General features: G+C 32.2%; 1 long non-coding RNA gene across 1 annotated transcript in view; it reads left to right on the top strand.

The window, feature by feature from the left end:
• Positions 1-14464, top strand: part of LOC122141050 — a 64572-nt gene extending 50108 nt beyond the window's left edge. The window contains exons 3-4 of the long non-coding RNA XR_006157513.1: positions 9953-10058; positions 14317-14464. This is a non-coding gene — a long non-coding RNA (uncharacterized LOC122141050). The remainder of the gene's footprint in view (positions 1-9952; positions 10059-14316) is intronic.
• The last annotated feature ends 1927 nt before the right edge of the window (positions 14465-16391 follow it).

The raw sequence follows: 16391 nt of genomic DNA, 5'->3' as shown, positions 1-16391 counted from the left end.
TCACAGTATTACTGTTTTTACTGTATTTTTTTATAATCCACTTATATTGTTTGTTTGTTTGTTTGTTTGTTTTGTTGTTTTAATTCAAAATAAAACAAAAAATATACATAAGAAATGACGATATGCTTTGAATATGATTTGCATGTGATATTTCAGAAATGCTTCTCTTCAAATCTCATATGAGGGGCTGTTTCAGTTAGAATGCTGCTTATGTAGGCTGTATGCATCAAGGCAGCTCAGTAGGATTTGGAACAGCTGCTGTTTTACTAAAAGAAACTTCAGTGTGGTAGTTTTGTGAGGAGGTGTTTTACCTGAGTGTTGATGTGTGGAGTAAACAATGGGGAGGAGGAAAATAAAGTTGAAGTTGCCCAGAGCTGTGTGTGTGTGTGTGTTTTGCATGCTGTCTTGTGTCTTGAAGCTGTGGGCAGTTCTTCTTCCACCTATGGACTCAACAATCAGACTCCATCAGATCAGCCTGAAGGATTGAGAATAGAAAGAACAATACGAAGAAAACAAGAGAGATGTAGCTACTATTAATGTGTTTCTAGGCTTAAAAAAAAAAACATTAAAAATCCTTACTTGAAATTCTTCAACTAGTTGTGAAGTCAACATTTCTTATTTTAATTGGTTCAATTCAATGTAATAAAATAAAGACTCAAATTGTATTATGTGTGTGTGTGTGTGTGTGTGTGTGTGTGTGTGTGTGTGTGTGTGTGTGTGTGTATATATATATATACAGGTGCATCTCAATAAAATAGAATGTCGTGGAAAAGTTCATTTATTTCAGTAATTCAACTCAAATTGTGAAACTTGTGTATTAAATAAATTCAATCCACACAGACTGAAGTAGTTTAAGTCTTTGGTTCTTTTAATTGTGATGATTTTGGCTCACATTTAACAAAAACCCACCAATTCACTATATTAAATTAGAATATGGTGACATCCCAGTCAGCTTATCAACTCAAAACACCTGCAAAGGTTTCCTGAGCCTTCAAAATGGTCTCTCAGTTTGGTTCACTACGCTACACAATCATGGGGAAGACTGCTGATCTGACAGTTGTCTAGAAGACAATCACTGACACCCTTCACAAGGAGGGTAAGCCACAAACATTCATTGCCAAAGAAGCTGGCTGTCCACAGAGTGCTGTATCCAAGCATGTTAACAGAAAGTTGAGTGGAAGGACAAAGTGTGGAAGAAAAAGATGCACAACCAACCGAGAGAACCGCAGCCTTATGAGTATTGTCAAGCAAAAAAACTTCACCCGTTTACCAATAAATTTTGGAGCACTTCATGCTTCCTTCTTTTCAAATCATCACAATTAAAAGAACCAAAGACTTAAACTACTTCAGTCTGTGTGCATTGAATTTAAATAAATTAAAAATAAATTTTTAATAAATAAACTTTTCCACGACATTCTAATTTATTGAGATGCACCTGTATATATATATAAATATATTCAACTAAGTGAAAACAGAAAATATAAAAATAATAAAATTCTAAATATCAACTAAAGCTGTAGTAATATATCAATGATACTAAAATAATACTTACAATTACAATTATTATTTTTTGTTATATATAACTTTAAACTGTTGCAAATGCATCTCTTGATATTGAAAAGATACTCAATTGCATGTGTAAGTATGTGAAACTTATGATCAAACACTGTTTTGTGGGCAGTCAGTGAAGTTCTAAACTATAATTCATTACATCCAGCAACCGCTGAGCCTTTCCAGGAACATCTGTCAGAACACATGAAGACTTGAGCGTCAAACTGCTGTTTCTGATCAGTTGCATCATGAATCTGAAGATGTTCTTCTTCAGACTGCTGCATCATCACACATGCTGTGACACTGTCCAGAGTCCTTCATCATGTTCAAACTCACTCACCACCTTTGAAATCATTTCTGCTTTCTTGAAATCACAGTGATCACAGCGGCACAATGTTCTTTGAGCGGGATGTCAGGTGACAAACAACATCATTTCACTCTTTGAACACATGCAAACGAAGCTTTTATGGCTCATTACATCAGTTTGCTTAACAGTTGTGCTTGCTTTCTGGTTTAAGGCAAAATAGTCCCCTTTGATTTTCTGGCATCTTGATATATCATTTTAATTTAATTTAATTTAATTTAATTTAATTTAATTTAATTTAATTTAATTTAATTTAATTTAATTTAATAAAAAAAAAAATTTAGTTTCATCCTCCACTCGGTTAAAAAAATATTTAAGTCTGATCATTTAGTAAATGCTACTCTTGCTATCTGAAGATTTTATTTTATTTTATTTTATTTTATTTTATTTTATTTTATTTTATTTTATTTTATTTTATTTTATTTTATTTTATTTTATTTTATTTTATTTTATTTTATTTTATTTTTCTCCACATGGTAAAAAATATTAAAGTCTGATCACTTAGTAAATTAATGGCACACCTGATATTCTTCTTTCTTTCTTTCTTTCTTTCTTTCTTTCTTTCTTTCTTTCTTTCTTTCTTTCTTTCTTTTTTCTTGTCTGTCCACTTGGTTTAAAAGTCTAATCACTTAGTAAATCACGGGCACATCTGATATTCTGGACTCTTGAGATCTTAAAGTCTTGGAATTATTTTATTTTTTTATTTTATTCATCCTCCACAAAAAAAAAAAAATTGTTCATGTCTGGTCACGTCGATCACGTCGATGAGGTTCTTCTGAAGATCTCACAAGTTCTTTGGTTTGTTTGATTGATAAAATCCCTCAGTAACAGTGCTTTACCAAACACACTGATCAGGTTTGTTTGTGGGCCGTTTCGTCAGTCTGACCGTCTGATGTCTGACTGGTTTGAGTGATGAATCATTTTGGATATGCTCTATGATTGACTGCTTGTGTGAGACAGGAGCTGCTGTAATGTTCATTTACTGTGGACTGAAGATGGATGGTGTCGTCAGGCGGATCTTCCTCCTCTGCATCTCTAATGTTCCTCTTATCAATCTCTCTGCGTCACGTTCCTTCTTCCTGTTTGTCATTCCAGCACAAAAACAAATGCACAAACGCTTACGCTCTGCCTAATGATACGATCAACATTAATTATGTATTCTTACCATCAGTATATATATATATATATATATATATATACACACACACACACACACACAATAACAATATGTAATACATTTTATATATTTTACATCAAAAATGTTAAAAAAGTAATTATATGTATAATATTAAATAAGTAAATATTATATATCAAATTATATCAATTTAAAATATATAACAAAATATTCAATATATTTTTAATTATTACAGAAATAAAAAAATTATAATGCATGAATTTATTTATAAATATTTATAAAACAGCTGTGAAACATTACATTCTTTGAAATATTTTTGAGTATATCATGGTATATGAATAAGTTAAAATTGTGAGATGGGAGCAATGTTTTTTTAAACAATATTGTGAATAATTCACATAATTAACTTTTTTTTTATTTGGTAATATTTTTCATAATTTTGTTACCAATAAAAAAAAATAACCTAATTGTACAGTGATAAACAGCGATTTGATTTAAAAAATAAATAAATAAAATTCATCATTTAATTGAAAGAAACTTGTTAAAATGCCTTTGCCTTTCCGCCTCAGTCTCACAGCAGTGCTGGTGTAAAATCTGCGTTTGTTTGAATAATATTCCATGCAGGTAGCAGCTGATTTTCCATGCACTGATTCGCGATTCCTGAAGTGTGTCTGCAGATTTGCTGCTTGAGTCGTCTCTGAGGGATTAAATGCAAAACATGATTATGAATCAGCAGCTCTCTTCTGAAGAACATCATGAAAACATTCCGGACATATTGATTTTAGCTTCAGCACCTCCAGGCTTCACCTTGAAATGGGACGTCTGCATCTGACAAAAACTGATGCAACTCGCTTTGTGCCAGGATGTGTGTTTATTAGTGCTGTTTACTAAGGGAAGCATCACTGGTACTGTTGCTTATGCTCAAGAGTTAGTGATTGGAACAAACCCATAATCATGTGTATGATTCATGAAATCTTGTTGAGGAGAGGATCTCACAATTCTGTTTATTTTGCACAGAATTAGTTTTTTTTGCTTTTTGCAGTTCTGAATTTGTTGCAGTTTGGAGTTTGTATCTCACAATTCTATTTATTTTCCACAATTCTGAGTTTCTTTTTTGTCGCAATTTTTTCTCGGAATTCTTTCTATTTCTCGCAGTTCTGAGTTTGTTGCAATTCTGAGTTTTTGTCTCACAGTTCTGTTTATTTCTCGAAATTCTGTCTATTTGTTGTAATTCTGAGTTTGTTGCAATTCAGAGTTCGTATCTCACAATTCTGAGGGTTTTTTTTTTTTTTTTTTTTTTTTTGCAATTCTGAGTTTATTGCAATCGTGCATTTATTTAGGAATTCTGCATTTATATCTCATATTTTTGAGGGTTTTTTATGTCTCAATCTTGGGTTCATATCTCACAATTCCTCGTTCATCTTGCAATTATGAGTTTATTTCTCGCAATTCTGTTATTTTCTCACAATTCTGAGTTTTGTCTTTCAGTTCTGAGTTTGTTGCAGTTGTGAGTTTACATCTCACAATTCTGCATTTATTGCTGATAATTTTGCATTTATATCCAACAATTCAGAGTTTTTTTTTTTCACAATTCAGAGTTCATATCTCACAATTCTGCATTTATCTTGCAATTCTGAGTTTATATCTTGCATTTCTGTTTATTTCTTGTGATTCAGAAATCTCACTTACATGCAGACTTTACAGTTTATTCATATCTCTATTCTGAAGGTTTTTAGAGGTTTATTTTCTGGCAGTTGACAGCATTTTCTGAATTATGGAGTTATAAAAAGAGACATTCAAATTTTAACTCTAATATGTCAATAAAATAAAACTACAAATTTTAAACTTAAAATTTTGGGTTTATCCAATGTTCAGATTTGTTTTCTGGAAATGTATGCATATTTAAATAGACAATAAAATGTAAACATATTTCAGAAAATTTGTAATACAAAATAACCATCTAAATGTATACTAGGTATGGTGATATTCACTGAAAAAATATTTGTTAGAGGATTTTAAAATTTTCACTCAGAACCACATAGAATTAAACATAACATTTTGAAGTAGAATAATTGAAATTGTACAACTTTTACAATTTTGCACAATCACTTTACAGTGTATTTAAAATATTTACCCTATTTACATGTTGTGTATTTCCTTAATGGGCAAGCAAGCACCAAATTTTCTTTATAAATAATTTTCCTCTGATTTTAAAGCTTTTAAATAAATAATATAGCTATAATTATTGATGTCTGTCTTTCAGTCTGGCCACTGAAGTGTTTGAGGTTTATGATCAAATAGATGCTTGCAACACACGGTTAAAGTGCATTCAGTCCAGACGGCTGGATATCAAACCTCAGACGTCTGTCAGTCGACCAGGTTTGCCCTCGCTGCGGTCAAGCGTGAGACGCTTCATGTTCGTGTCTCTCAGCATCATGTGATGTGAAAGTGACGTGGAAGCACAGTAATGAAACATGCTGACATATGGGTGTGTTTGTAGTAAACTGTGTGTTTGTGCAGTTTGTTGTTTTGGCCGGCGGGCTTGTAAACAACATTTGTTCTCTCTCACAAGCGCCAGCATTTATACAATTAACATCACCTTGTTTATATCTGTAGAGTATTTCAATCAATCTGAGCTTTATCACTGTTTAAAGTTGTTGAATCCTCTTCCATTTGTTTTATACTCCTAACTATAGCCATAAGAAGTAAAAGAACTGGTTAATGCTCCCAGGAAGATTAATACTTGTTTTGATGCTGTTCTAAGATGTTATGTTTGTGGTTTTGATCACAGTACACTTAGAATAAAATGTTTTTTTCTATATATAGGAGAAATATATAGGAAAGTTCACCTAAAAATGGATATGTTGTTATCATTTATTCACTCTCATATTGTTCCAAACCTGAGTTTCCTTCTTCTGTTGAATACAAAAGAAGATATTTTGAAGAATGTTGGTAACCAAAAAGTTGCTGGTAGCCATTGTATTTTTTTATTTTTTTATTTTTTTTAATCATACTATGGAAATCAATGGCTACCAGCAAATCATTTTTAAATTACTGTACAGCTGTAATCATGATCTACTTTTGATCTTGTATCCTTTTGCTCATGTATACATGAATGAGATTCACACAAGGCTTCTCTGTGTCATGCTGAGATCTGCTATTAAAATATAAATCAGAGGAATGTGTGATATGTCAGTGTCAGTGAGATGCACAGGAGAGGATAATATTAAAATGTACAATGCTATTTGGTGGAAAGGTTATGCTGTTTAGCTACACTACTACAAAATATGTAGTATGGCTAGTTGCTCCCTAATATTGGATATAATTTTTTGCGTTTACTGTAAGTGTCTTTACACAGAATGTTAAAGGGGCCGTTTACACAGAATGAGTTTCTATTCTACTGCACTGTATTGTTTTCTATGTAAACACATGCTAAAAGGACGTGTTTGACCATTGCAGCGCATGATAGGTCTTAAAGTGACACCAGCCTAATATAACCTAATGGTATAATGTGCAGTGGAGAGATTGTGTTCTGAAGCTCCTATGTTCCTGTGGCTCAGTGGTAGAGCATTGGGTTAGCAGCACAAAAGGTAGTGGGTTCAATTCCCAGGGAACACACATACTGGTAAAAAATGTATAGTCTGAATGCACTGTAAGTCACTTTGGATAAAAGTGTCTGCTAAATGCATAAATGTAAAATATGCCTTTAAAGCTCATCTTTATTATTATTCAGCTGCAATTAAAGAGCAAAATGAGCTAAATGACTCGGAGAATTAACTAGATAGTCTGGAGGTTTGTGTGAGTCAGACAGAGAGAGAGCAAGTGTGTGTGTTTGTCCTGTGACACAAAGAGTGTATTCATCCGTTCAGACCTTCAGATGTGTGACTCATCCATTACATCTGCCACTATGTTCCAGTAGTGAGCTGTCTATCTAGACAACATCAGAGACTCCCTAAACGAGGTATAAAGCAACATTAAAAAGTGCATCACAACCAGAATGAACAAAAAACAAAAATCTGAGTAAAATTTTACTTTCACTCAGTATTTAATTCACTTTTGCATTCCTCCGAGATACTTTGCTCTGGAAACTTTTGTGAAGAAAATAATACGAGGTAGGAGAGAAAAACGTAAAAGTTTTACAAGTTAATGTGAAGTTTTACAGTTGAATGCAATAGTTTTCATAGCAAATATGAAGTTTTACAGGGGAACACAATAATTTTATGAGCAAAAGAAAAGTTTTACAGGTGAATACAATAGTTTAACATGTGAACGTAAAGTTTTACATGGGAATGCAATAGTTTTACGAGTGAACACAACAGTTTTACAGTGGAACGCAATAGCTTTATGACTGAACGCTAAGTTTTATAGGGGAATGCAATAGTTTTACAAGCAAATGTAAAGCAGGGGAATGCAATAATTTTATGAGCAAGCATGAAGTTTTACAGGGGAATGCAATAGTTTTATGAGCAAACACAATAGGTTTATAGGGGAACACAATAGATTTACGAGCAAGCATAAAGTTTTTAAGAGCGAATGTGACATTTTACATGGGAACACAATAGTTTTATGAGCAAATGAAAAGGTTTACAGGTGAATGTAATAGTTATACAGGGGAACTAAGTATTACAATCAAAAAAAACAATTTTTAAAGAGCAAAACTCAAAAGTTTTACGAGCGAATGTGACGATTTACACGAGAAAACAATAATTTTTAACAATGAAACTCAATAGTTATATTACAGAAAACAATATTTTTAAAAGGAAAAACAAAAATTTTAACAGCAAGCGTAAAGGTTTACAGGTGAATGTAATAATTATACAGGGGAATGCAATAGTTTTATGAGCAAAAATAAGTTTTACAGGCAAACGCAACAGTTTTACGAGCAAGCGTAAAGTTTTACGAGCGAATGTGACGTTTTACAGGGGAACGCAATATTTTTATGAATGATTGTGAAGTTTTACAGGGGAACGCAATAGTTATATGAGCGAACACAATAGTTTTATAGGGAAGCACAATAGTTTTATGAGCAAACGTAAAGGTTTACAGGTGAATGTAATATTTATACAGGGGAACACAATAGTTTTATGAGCAAATTTATTTTTTTTATAGGCAAACGGAATAGTTTTACAGGTGAACACAATAGTTTAACATGCAAATAAAAATAATAACATTACAATGTAACAGCAATACATTCAACAGCAATATTTTAATGAGCAAACCTGAAGTTTTAAAGGAGAACACAATAGTTTTATGAGTGAATGTAAAGCTTTATAGGGGAAGCACAATAGTTTTATAAGTGAATGTGAAGTTTTTTTTTACAGTTGATGAAATATTTTTGTGAGAGAATCCAAAATTTCTCAGGAGAACACAATACTTAGGAGGCAGATCGCAAAAGCATTGAAAAATTATGTTTCCTCCATCTCATATATATATTTTTTTTCATCACCATGTCCCCTCAGGGGCTCTGTACTATGTAGACAGTGAGTCAGCTAACTATGTTTGGGAATAGAGCCACAGACACCACATCCAGGACATTGTACAGTGGTGAATTATTAAAATGTGCTGGACGAGTGTGAGGACAGGTGCTGTACGAGTCTAGAGAACCACATCCACAGATACTGATTGCTTATATTATATTATATTATATTATATTATATTATATTATGTTATGTTATGTTATGTTATGTTATGTTATGTTATTGCTAATAATTATTGATAATTGATATTATTTATTGATTATTTATTGTTTATTGAATTATTTATAACAGATATTATTGAAAAGTGATCATTTAATACATCCGATTCACAAAATAGGTCTGATTGCACATGCTAGAACAGAGGTCGGCAACCTACGGAACAAGTGCCAAAAGTTGCAGGAGAGGGATAATCGCTGGCATGCAAGCAATAGGGAAAACTGCATACTGACGTACATTCTGAGGTAATAACTTCTCATAGTCACACAGCCTGTTAGGAGCTATAAAAAACTATTAAAGTGTGAGAATTAACTTGTGCTAGTCTACGGACGCGCGCACGACCGCTGCACATACTAGGCGCTTCAGATCAAAGCCTCATCGGTCTAACAGTGCTCATCAATGTCAAAATGACTGAGACGGCCAATCAAATCAAAGTAGGCGGGATTTACTGTTCACAGAAGCAGAGCACGAAGCGTCAATTTTAACCTTAAATAGAGTAAGATGAAGCTGCAAATCATTTAATATTAGTCTTTTAAGGAAACGTTTTATGATAGAAGTGTTAAATGACCAACGGCTATATCCAGTGATGCAAACTACTGAGATGTGTAATTTTCTGCATCTGTCTCCCTCTACAAACAATGAGTTTAGTTACTTAAAAAACAGTGATTTTAACCCCCTCGTTGCTGAGAAATATAATGTAGTGATTCAGTATCGATTAATAAATGTTGCCTGACAGTGCTGACAAGTTTATGAGCTTCTGAATGTTTCTTTTTGCATAGCGCGATCTCAGATCTCTGTGTGCGAGTGGTGTGTGTGCGCGTGCATCAGTTAAAGCAGCGCATTAATGTAGATTAAGAAGTGATTAAACTTAAAGTTTTAATGCATTGGCCTTGTCACACACACACACACACACACACACACACACACACACACACACACTGTGTTGGCACAGTGGTTAACCAGAGAAATGTAAAATGGCACGTCATGCCGAAAAGGTTGCTGACCCCTGTGCAAGAATCATAACAGAGATCATTTACATGCAGGATAGTGTTCTTGAAAAATCAGAGGGTGGAAAATTGGTCATAAAAACTAAATTGGTTGAAGAAACTTTGACTAGCATTATAACAATGCAGATGAGTTTCTTTTATTCGTATAGCTTGTTTGAGTCACCCTGGTTTAATCTGCAGGTTTGTTTTTTCCACACTGAAGCACACAGGAGATCCTCCGGTCTGTCTGACAGTGAAGCGCAGAGGGAAGCGTCTCAGCGTGAGGAAGATGCCAGAATACAACTGTGTCATCTCAACGCAGACCTTTTGTGAGTATATGCCAAAAATAAAACATCCTCTCTTGCTGCCATTCCAGGAACAAACCAAGATGAGCTGACACAGACTGAAACCTCACAGGGTGTTCAACTACTGCGTTTGGCTCTTTAAAATAGAGTTTTATACCAACAACACACACTTTTTAGACTACAAGAGTAGCTGGAAACAATGACTGAATTGTAAACTATTGTTCAAAAGTATGGGGTTAATAAGATGGGGTTTTATTTATTTATTTGAAATAAATGTATATTTTTATTCAGCATGGATGCATTAATTTGATTAAAAGTGACAGTAAAGGCATTACAAAATATGTGTTTTTCAAAAAAAAAAAAAGTACTTTTTAAACTTTATATTCATCGGAGAGATTAAAAAAAGTATCAGTTTATACAAGGGCTGTCAAATGATTAATCACGATTAATCATCACATCCAAAATAAAAGGTTTGTTTACATAAATATATGTGTGTATACTGTGTATATTTATTATGTATATATAAATACACACACATGCATGTATATATTTAAGAAGAATATGTTATGTTTATATATTAAATATATTTATATATAATATATAAATATAAGAATATAAATATATATAAATGTATATACATGTAAATATGTTCTAAATATATAATTTATGTGTGTGTATTTATATATACATAATAAAATATACCCTGTACACATACATATATTATGTAAACAAAACTTTTATTTTGGATGTGATTAATCGTGATTAATCATTTGACAGCCCTAGTTTATACAAAAATATTAATAACAGTTTAACTGTTTTTAACATTGACAGTAAGAAGAAATTAAATCAGCAAATTGTTAATGATTTCTAATTTTCATATATTATTTTCATAATAATTTCTGAAGGATCATGTGACACTAGAGACTGGAGTAATGGCTGCTGAAAATAAAGCATTGCATCACAGGAATAAATTACATTTTACAATATATTCAAATAAAAATTGTACTTAAAAAGTTTACAAATATTAAAAATTTTATAACACAATTTTATTGTATTTTGATCAAATAAATTCAGCTTTGGTGAGCATGAGTGACTTCATGCAAAAACATTAAAAAAATCTTTTTGGCCTCAATAGCTCTCACAGCCTGAGAAATAAGTTGGTTTATAGGCAGAGTCAGGGTTGTTATCATTAACAAAGTGTAAACTAATTAAAAATATGAATAAAAACTACAATAGTATACAAATGACTCTGAAAGAACATTGAGCAGTGAACACTTTTTGTCCTCAGAATAACATGCACAATAAGACCAGAATCATGAATGAGGTAAATAGGGTCGTTGTTTTTATTTCTTCTCTATAATAAGTCTGAATAATTTGGGAGTGAAGCAGAAGTTCAGATGTCAGTGTGATTCAGAGATGTGGTGTTTCCCCTGCGGTGTCTGACGTCTGTCTGAAGAATGATCTACAGATGACGCTGCTTTGACTCCAACCAGTCTTCTCTTCTGACACTAACGAGTTTAATTTGGACATATTCATAATGAGCATAATTCATCAGGATATATGGTATATTCTGTGGAGAAATGGAAAAATCTCTTTGGATTTGAGACTTTAGTCTTTGCAAGTTTACAGATCTTCTTTATTCACCAAGAGCTTGTAATACCCCAATGAGAAAGGAAAAATTTAAATCGCATCATATGACCCCTTTAAAAACACAATCATATTTGTGTATTTATCATCAGTAAATCCAATTTGACAAACCAAAACTAAAACCATTAAAAAATATTTTCAATACTTAAAATAAAATAAATGTTAACTGATATGGAATGAAATATTTTGATATGAAAAAAAACAAAAACAATGATAATTCCATAAGTTGCAAAGGCAATATTTCTCATTTTAATTAAGCCTGATTAAAAAAAAAAAATTAATTAAAAATAAAAATTAATAAAAAAAAAATATATATATATATATATGTAATAAAAACTACTAAAAATGACAAACGCACAAAACAAAATTACTAAAACATTAACTAAAATAAAAATGGAAAATATAAAATACAAACTGATTCAAAATATGAATAAAAACTAGTTACTCAGTCATACTAAAATAATACTGAATATTGCTTGTTCCACAGCTAGCCATATTTTAACCATGTTCATACTTTTCAACTAAATAAATTGAATTTTCACAATTAACAGATTTATGCTGATTCTAAACAATTTGAATAAATTACTTTTGAAAATATGATTATTTAAATGAAAAAAAAAAATAGATGCAAATAGTAAATAAACTATCATGCCATGTTTTTCTCTCTTTTTCCTGCTTATGAATGATTGACAAATATGCATCACGTTAAGTTTTTAATTTTTTTTAGTTTGTTGTAATTCAAATGCATGGATCACATACTTTACTAAATAATCAGATGCACCATTTTCACCTGATCCCACAGATGCATGATGAAAGAAGGATCATGTACGTCTGTGTGAGGGTCACATAGAGTATAGCACCACTCGTTTATTATGGTTTTACAATAGTAACAATCTATAGCAACTAAAGCTGTAGTTTCTAAGTCAAATTGTTATAAGGGTTTATCTGCAGAAAATCTGGCCCTGTTTATGTAGTTTTCCGTGATTTGTTGTTAAAGCCGAATAATGATCATGGCACATGCAGACAGACACACAGAAACACGACAGAAAACAAATGAACGGCTGTTGCTATAGTAACAGGGGTCGACGGGTAGCTGCCAACTATTGTATCTGCTGCCAGTGGAGAGGCTGCTGTGTGCGTTTGGTTGAAAAGCTCTTAATTAATTAGTACAGGTTTACAAACTGAACATATTTTGGTGAACATGTTTGAATACGTTTGCAAAAGGTTAATAGCACATTACATCACAAACATCAGTTGCTGTCAGGTTATGATTAACTACCTCATACATGACTAAATAAGCAGGGCCTTTTAGTATATAAATGTCAGATATTTTGGAAACAATAAGGTATCATATGCTAACATTAGTAAATGCATTACATAAGTTCACCCAAAAATTACAATTTTGAAAATGTCCTTCCCATCAGGCCATCCAAGATGTAGAGTTTGTTTCTTCATGGGAACAGATTTGGAGAAAAGTACCATTCCATCCTTTGCTCACCAATGGATGCTCTGCAGTGAATGGGTGCCGTCAGAACGAGAGTCCAAACAGCTGATAAAAACATCACAATAATCCACACCACTCCAGTCCATCAGTTAACATCTTGAGACGCGAAAAGCTGTGTGTTTATAAGAAACAAACCTATGATTAAGACGTTTCTACCGTTTCTGGACAAAATATGAGTCCATAATCCATAATGATGCTTCCTCAAGTGGAAAAGTCCATCTCCTGTTGTCTCTCACATCAAAATCCAGCCATGTATTTGTGTAGAGCTGTTTTGGATTGTTTTTACTTGTCATCAGTACTTGATCTGTGTAGATTTCTCTCCTGATTCAGGTGAGATGACTTTTTTTTCATGGGAGGAAGCAATATTATGGATTATGGATTTATATTTTGACCAGAAACAATGGTTTAAAGATGGCTCCCGTTCACTGCAGAGGATCCACTGGTGAGCAAGTGATGGAATGTGAAGAAACAACCTCATCTACATCTTGGATGGCCTGAGGATGAATATATTTTTAAGCAAATCTTCATGTTTGGGTTAACCATTCCTTTAATGCATTACCTATAACAACTATAACGTTTTGCAGAATTTATTCATCTTTGTTAGGGATAGATGGAAATGTTCATGTTAGTTCACAGTGCATTAACTGCGTTAACAGATGCAGCTATTGATCTTAAAAATGTATTAGTAAATGTAGAGATTAACATTAAGATTAAAGTATTGTAACTAATGTTAGCAAATGGAACTCTGTTATAAAGTGTACCAATATATTCTCATTAGAGAATGCAAACTGAAAACAGTCAGGAAAGGGAATGAGTTTGTGTAAAGCTTCATTAAACTTATGCATTAAAATAAAAAAAAAAAAAAAAAAACCCATAACACAAAGTCTAGATGATCAAAGAATTCACTTTGGGAAAGTTTATGCCAAACGAGCAGAGCTGAATCAGTGGCAGGGGTTCTTTAGGTTCTCACACAATTGAATCAGGAGCGGCGGGATAAATAAATCATTGTGTGCGGCGTCTCCTCCTACGCCTTTGTATCCAGTCACAGGTGATGCCTGCAAACAGAACAACCTTCATCTTTCCTTTGCACTCGTTAAAACAAACATTTGTGTTTGTCTTTTTCCTCCACAGATTTAATCACATTGTGTTTCTGGAGCAGCTCAGCAATCTCATGTGAAGTGCCATCATAAGTGTTTCTCTCGGTTTGGATACTGATGTAAATTGCAGTATGTACTTGAAGTAACGTATAATTTCTGTCTGACATGTTTTGTGAACTCAGTGGTGCATAAAAAAGCAAGTTTGCATTGCTTTGGTTGCTTTCTGTGTTGTGTGGAGTATGTTTTCGTATGTTTTTATGCTTTTTTTAGGAAGAAATGGCTAACAAAAAAATTTTTTATACATATGCATTGGCAGGTAAAAGTTTGGAGTAATTAAGATTTTTAATGTTTTTGAAAAAAATATTGATCACCAAGGCTGCCTTTATTTGATTACAAATACCTTAAAAAAAACCTTTTCTGGACCTTGACAGTGTTATTTACTTGGCAGTCTATGGGACAGTCTCCGGGTTTTCATCCAGAATATCTTAAATTGTGTTCCTAAGAGGAACTAAGCTTTTATGGGTTTGGAACAACATGGGGGTAAGTGATTAATGACAAAATTTTCATTTTGGATCCCTTTAAAAGTTGTGAAATATTATTACATTTTAAAATAACTGTTTTCTATATAAATATGTTTAAAAAATTATTTCTGCGAGTTAAAGAAAGTGAATTTTCAGCATCCTCAGTGTCACATGATCTTCAGAAATCATTCTAATATGCTGATTTGGTGCTAAAGAAACATTTCTGATTATGTTGAAAAGAGTTATGCTGTTTCATATTTTTATGGAAACTGCTATTTGGCAAGGATGCATTAATCTGATCAAACTGATCTGTTCATTAAAAAATCCTGCAAAATAAAGTGTATCACTGTTTCCACAAAACTATGAAGCAGCACAGCTGTTTTCAACACTGATAATAATCAGAAATGTTTCTTGAGCAGCAAATCAGCATATTAGAATGATTTCTGAAGGATCATGTGACACTGAAGACTGGAGTAATGATGCTGAAAATACAGCTTTGATCACAGAAACAAATCACACTTTAAAATGTATTTAAATAGAAAACAGTTCTTTTAAATTGTAATAAAATTTCATGTTTCTGTTTTCACTGTGTTTTTGATCAAATAAATGCAGCTTTGGTGAGAATTAGAGAGTTCTTTCAAAAACATTAGAAATCTTAGCGAGCCCAAATCAAATAGTTGCACAGTGAACTAGATTTACAGATGGACTGGTTATGTCAATAGACAATTAGGCGTTGACTGGCTCTCCCCCTGAAAGCTCATCAGAGAGCTGATAATTAGAACAAACTGAGCTTAAGTGCTCACAAATGAAAGAGCCGATGACTGCAAACAGCAGGTCAAGGGCTTTAGTCAGCAACACGCTCCGAGAGACTCAGCAGTGAGCGAGAAATTAAGAGCTCTACTGAGGGCACGTGTGGAAATGACTGACGTCTCCTTTGTGTTTAGATCAGTGTTATTTTACTCTCATCAACCATATTTTCAATTGGATTTTATTTTTAATTTTTGTTTTTAATTTAATTTAAAAAGTTTTAGTAATTCTGTTGTGTTTTTATTTATTTATTTATTTATTTATTTATTTATGTTAGTAACTGGTCTTTAATGTGTTTTAATGTGTAATGTGTTTTTATTTAATTTTCATATTTATCCATATTATCCATGTACTAAAATAAATACAAATAAAACATAAATAATTCATGTTTTATTTTTAGTTATTTTAGTATATGGAGATCAACTAAATTAAAATCAGAAACGGTGCCTTCATTAGCAGCTTAAATAAAATAAGTTTGCATCTTAAGTTTTACTTTATTTCATTAACATTCATTTTATTTCAGGTAGTGCTGTCAAACGATTAATCGCAATCAATCGCATCCAAAATAAACGTTTTTGTTTGCATAATATGTGTGTACTGTGTACATTTATTATGTATACATAAATGTACACACTTACAGTATACAAAAATATTTACATGTATTTATTTATGTTCATATAATTTATATTATATATAAATGTATTTAAAATATAAACTTATTTTCTTAAATATATACATGCATGTGTGTGCATTTAATTGTTACATAATAAATATACAAAGT

This window comes from Cyprinus carpio, chromosome B20 (genome assembly GCF_018340385.1).
Source record: "Cyprinus carpio isolate SPL01 chromosome B20, ASM1834038v1, whole genome shotgun sequence".
In the NCBI taxonomy this organism is placed as follows: domain Eukaryota; kingdom Metazoa; phylum Chordata; class Actinopteri; order Cypriniformes; family Cyprinidae; genus Cyprinus; species Cyprinus carpio.
Note: the sequence above shows the minus strand (reverse complement) of the source record. Positions and strands in the feature narration are given on the sequence as shown.